Genomic DNA, 6,393 nt, shown 5'->3' with positions numbered 1-6,393 from the left:
TCATGTTTGATTGCGGTGTGCCGGGGGTTAATGTGCCGGGGCGGTCCGTGACCGCTCCTGGCACATAGTGCCGGATGTCATCTGCGGTAGGCAGCTGACACCCGGCCGCGATCGGCCGTGCTCCCCCTGTGAGCGCGGCCGATCGTGTATGACGTACTATCCTGTCGGTGGGCATACGGGCCCACCCCACCTCGACGGGATAGTACGTCATATGGCAGAAAGGGGTTAACATGACTGCCATGTGACTTCAACACATGGCCTGTCACAGAGCAGAGCGCCCTGTCACAGTAGCAGCCGGTATTCATCTTGATGTGCGTTGTTGCCAGGGTTGGCTCCAGGTTTTCATGAGCCCCTTTAACACATGCCACGATTCCTGATGCACAGATAAAAAAACAGATATAGTACAAAATATAGGCACCACACAGTGCGCCATACAGTATTACGGGCACCTCATAGTCCTCCATACGGTATTATAGTCAATCAGATAGTCCTCCATCATCCGTGTAGTACAATTCACTTCACATAGTATAATGCACCCATAGTTCTTCATATAGTATAATGTATTCCCCCTAGTCCTCGATACAGTATAATGCAGCCCACATATAGTATAATCATGCCACGCCAGAGTATAATGCAGCCACCCCACAGAATATATTGCAGCCCCGAGTATAATGTAACCCCCCAGAGAATATAATGCAGCCCCCTCATATAGTATAAGGCAGCCCCTGCATATATAATATATGGTAGCCCCCTGATAGAGCATAATGCAGCCTCCATAGAATATAATGTAGCCCCTCCATAGAATATAATACAGCCCCCCCATAGAATGTAATACAGCCACAGATAGAATGTAATGCAGCCCTCCCACATAGAATGTAATACAGCCCTCCCCCATAGAATGTAATACAGCCCTCCCCAATAGAATGTAATACAGCCCCCCCATAGAATGTAATGCAGGCAGCCCCCATAGAATGTAATGCAGCACAGCCCCCATAGAATGTAATGCAGCACAGCCCCCATAGAATGTAATGCAGCACAGCCCCCATAGAATGTAATACAGCACAGCTCCCATAGAATGTAATACAGCACAGCTCCCATAGAATGTAATACAGCCTGACCCCATAGAATGTAATGTAGCACAGCCCCCATAGAATGTAATACAGCACAGCCCCCATAGAATGTAATGCAGCACAGCCCCCATAGAATGTAATGCAGCCAGCCCCATAGAATGTAATACAGCACAGCCCCCATAGAATGTAATACAGCACAGCCCCCATAGAATAGACATAAAGAAAAAAACAATCCTCACCTCTCCCGTTCCCAGCGCAGGTCCGGTGCACTCAGCGACTCTCCGGCTCTGCAACGCTCAGGACAGAGAGGCTGAGCGCACAGTGATGACGTCATCGCGCCCTCTGCCCTGAGACGTCAGAGGGCGCTGAAGACGCTGCAGCTGCCGCAGGAACCAGGAGAGGTGAGTATTAGAACGGGGGCTCGATGCCAGCGCTGGCACCGGGGGGGGACCCTGGTCGTGGCGGCAGTCGGCGCAGCCCGAAGATTTAAAGGGCCCGCGTCTTTTTTTTTTTTTCTTCCTCCTCCTCCTCTCTGGGTCGGGGCCCACCGGGCATTTCACCAGTATCCCGGTGGGCCAGTCCGACCCTGCCATCATGTGTCTATTTGGCTCCAAGATTTGCACTTTCATCGCTATAAATGTAACAGCATTGTAGTGTGAGCTCGGCTTTTCTTGTCCTGATGAAGACGTCTGTAGTAGTAAGAAACGCATAGACTAAATAAAGAATAACTGCTTGTACTTTCTGTCTGGATTTATTATATGGGATACCAGCAGCGCAGATTATCCGCAAACCCTCCTTATCTGTGTTTTCTCGGTCTGAAGACCCTATGAACCTGCAGCAACTGGATGTACAAGTGATTGAAATGTTGTGTATACACAACTAAGCCTAAGTTCACATTTGCGTTCGGGGGCTTTGCGGAGGGCTGCATACATCCTCCATTAAGCCCCGCCTACTTCTGAATACTTCTGCATGTGGGCTTTGTGCCTATCTTTAACATTGGGTATGCAGAACATGTGGATGTATACGGATGTATGCGGATGCGTTGTTTTGACGCGCCTGCAGACTGCACGGGAATGCAACAAGTTGCGTTTTGTGCGGACGGCGGGCACGTCAAAACGACCCATTTGCATACATCTGCATACATCCGCATGTCCTGCGTACCCAATGTTAAAGATAGGTACGCAGGACTCATGCAGAAATATGTGGAAGTAGGCGGAGCGTAGGTGGGGCTTAACAGGGGATGTACACAGCCCTCCGCAAAGCCCCTGAACGCAAATGTAAAGCCTAAATCATGTTAGTATAACCTTATTTAAACAGTTTTATCTCCCCTGAATAGAACCCTATTGTGCTGTATTTTTCATCCTAGTTTTTTCTAAGTTTGAGCCATGGCTGTCTCCACTGAACCTGGACCACCTGGTGCAAACCTGGTGGCGGCCCTACATCAGGGCAACTTCACACACGTGCCTGGCATGGCTCGCATCCTCAACCTCATGGTACAGTAATTCCTCCACCAATGTCCCAGCCTGAATGCGCTATTGCAGAAACCACTGTCGTTGAGTGCTGACTTTCAACATTCCACTTATGTTGGTATAAAGATCTTTAACCAGTTGATATGCGATGTGATGACTCCATGGAATTCAACTGTGCACATGTTGCAGCAACATTTTGCACAGCCTGGCCTAATGCAGTATGGACGTGGTGCAATTCACACTTGCGGAGTGGACACAGATGAAGGACCTCTGCACCCTTCTGCACGTTTTGGAAATGGCTACTAAGATGGTTAGTGCTGACGATGCCATCATCAGCATCACTATTACTGTCATCTACATGCTGTAGCACACTTTGAATAGTCTTCAGGAGCAGGTGGTGGTGGTCCTGGGGAAAGAGGAGGAAGCAAAGGACGATGCTGAAGGGTTAACAATATTTCTGCCATGAGGAGGAACAAATGAAGGATGAGGAGGAAGACGTGATGGACACGCAACAATTAGGTGATGAAAAGGATAATGATTCCCTCTCTGTTGTCCGTCGTGTCGGCTTATACTCAAGTATATAAAGATAAAATGTATCCTGCTTTATGTAGCACGGTAGTAACAGAAAAAATTAGATTTTTTACTGTGGATGAGCCTTGGATACAGCAGAATCTCAGCATAAAAGAATTACAATGTCAGATATGGCCAACTTTTTGGAACACGGTAGTAACAGAACAAATTAGTATTTTATCATGTGTACCCCTGTATGGAGAACAATATCTGCACCAAAGAATGAAAAGATAAAATGTAGCTTGCTTTAGAATAATGAGAAAACCAATATCAATTTTATCATGTGTACCCCCTGTATGGGGAACAATATCAGCACCCATAAATTTCAAACTGACATCTGGCCTGCTGTATGACATTACTAACAGAAGAAAGTATTTTTTTACTCTGCAACAGATCTGCACACAGATTAAGTTCTGCGGCACTAAATGACAAGGTGACATATGCCTTGCTGAATCACGTTTAGCAACTTAAAAAATAAATTTTGGAAGGTCTACTCCTGCATGGAGCACAATATAAGCAGTGCACAATACACTTCTATGAAATGTGCCCTGCTGTCTTTGTGGACCTCACTAATGGCACAAGAAAAAAAGAATGTGCTGGAAGGTCGATTTCACGGCACACAAGACACTAGATATCTAAACTATCTGACTTAGAAACAACTGCCTTGCTAATTAGTTAAAATCTATCGGCAAACAGTCCCAGCATCAGGAGCAGCCCCTCTGTGCTGTTACAGTGACAAAATGGAGCTAAAACAAGATGTTCGCTCTTTATATAGAGAGGGACATGTGATTTCAGCAGCCAATGACACAAGCCGTTGTGTCATAGTAACATAGTAACTTAGTTGGCAAGGCCGAAAAAATACATTTGTCCATCCAGTTCAGCCTATATTCCTTCAGAATAAATCCCCAGATCTATGTTCTTCCAAAGAACCTAATAACTGTAATATACAATATTGTTACCCTCCAGGAAGACATCCAGGCCTCTCTTGAACCCCTCGACTGAGTTTGCCATCACCACCAGCTCAGGCAATAAATTCCAGATTCTCACTGCCCTAACAATAAAGAATCCTCTTCTATGTTGGTGGAAAAACCTTCTCTCCTCCAGATGCAAAGAATGCCCCCTTGTGACCATCACCATCCTTGGTATAAACAGATCCACTGAGAGATATTTGTATTGTCTCCTTATATACTTATACATGGTTATTAGATCGCCCCTCAAACATCTTTTTTCTAGACTAAATAATCCTAATTTTTCTAATCTCTTTGGGTATTGTGGTTCCCTCATCCCCTTTATTAATTTTGTTGGCCTCCTTTGTTTGCTCTAGTTCTATTATATCCTTCCTGAGAATTGGTGCCCAAAACTGTACACAGTACTCTATGTGCGGTCTAACCAGGGATTTGTACAGAGGCAGTATAATGCTCTCATCATGTGTATCCAGACCTCTTTTAATGCACCCCATGATCCTGTTTATCGTTAACTAGGATCCCCAAGTCCTTCTCCATGTCAGATTTACCCAGTGGTTTCCCATTCAGTGTGTAATGGTGATATTGATTCCTTCTTCCCATGTGTATAACCTTACATATTTCATTGTTAAACCTCATCTGCCACCTTTCGGCATAAGTTTCAAACTTATCCAGATCCATCTGTAGCAGAATACTATCTTCTCTTGTATTAACTGCTTTACATAGTTTTGTATCATCTGCAAATATCGATATTTTGCTGTGTAAACCTTCTACCAGATTGTTAATTAGTGTGTTTAAGACAATTGGTCCCAACATGGACCCCTGTGGTACCCTACTGGCCACAGCGACCAAGTTACAGAATATACCATTTATAACCATCCTCTGCTTTCTATCACTAAGCCAGTTACTTACCCATTTACAATAGCATACCAGAACTGATATAGTAGCGTGACTATATTAAGAGGAAAACTCTGCCAGAGCTATAGGAAAAACATAAAGAACCAAGAGTCTTTAAATCCCAAAACATAATCCAAACATAAGAAAAAATTGACTAGTGTAAGGCCATAAAATATAGGAAATATAGCTTTATTAATATATAAATATATAGGCCAAACACACAAATACGTTACATAAAAACAAGAGAACAAAACAAACTGGACAGGTCTATAGGAAGATGATGCAAACTAGCAGGGGCCGGCAATCCATAACAAAAAAGGGCGCTCACAAGTATATAACAAACACACATACCTGATACATAATAAATCGCCGACCAAGTGTCATATAACATAGTATGTATGAGTAACAGAGCAGCCAGATAAAAGTACACTGAGATAAATAAGGACAAGATATACCACGTGTCACAAAGAGTAACAGGCAAACAATGTAACATATAACAAGCTAGCCATGTTCCCAAAAGACTGGCAATGCAGTGTCAAATATACATACATATAAAATAATAGGTATATCTCACCTATGGACACCGTGACCCGCTGCGCAGATACCCCAACGCACGTTTCGCTGCTGCTTTTTCAAGGGGCAGTGTGACATTGTGCCAAAAGCGAGGCTATATATAGTCCCATGTGCGATTCACAAGCAAACACCTGTGTGGAGCCGGAGAGGCCCCCGCCGCATCTGACGAGCGCATGTGGGCGGAGCCTGAACCGCCCAATCATCCAGGCTGACGGCAAGAAGCGGAGAGTGCTGGGAAAAGTTCCCATGGTAACTAGACACTCATCGCATCAAGCAGACACCACCGTGGATGAGAGGGGAGGATGCACCAGCGCGCATGCGTTACCCGCGGCGGATAGAATGCGCGAGAATAGTGACGGAGGATTCCCAATATCACTATCGCGATGTGAGCCGCAGCGTACAACAGGGAAAAGGTGAACAAAAGATAGGGGGACAAATGTGAATGGGGACCATATACCTGGGAGGCCGCAGCAAATAGTATCAATACAATGTAAACAATGCACAAGTATAGGTCCCAAAAATGGGAACCATAAGGTACAAAATATATGGCGACAAATGATGCATATATATCAATAGTACATAATACAAATGTTATCCACACATCATGAGGAGTAGGTAACAATAGTCCGGTATTCAGGGTGCGTTGCTGACTCAAATGTTATGTCACCAATGGGGAAGGATCCAGGCCACCAGGTACATCCATCACATATAAGACAGCACATGGCATATAAAGCCTCAGGCATCCAGTATGATAGACACTAAAGGAATAAGTGAAAAAAAAACACAAAACCACACAAAATTAAAATCAAATTAAAACACGGACTCCAAGGGCAAATGACCAAAACTGCCAAG

This window comes from Ranitomeya imitator, chromosome 2 (assembly GCF_032444005.1).
Source record: "Ranitomeya imitator isolate aRanImi1 chromosome 2, aRanImi1.pri, whole genome shotgun sequence".
Classification (NCBI taxonomy): Eukaryota; Metazoa; Chordata; class Amphibia; order Anura; family Dendrobatidae; genus Ranitomeya; species Ranitomeya imitator.
The sequence above is the reverse complement of the archived record's forward strand: the minus strand, read 5'-3'. Positions refer to the sequence as shown.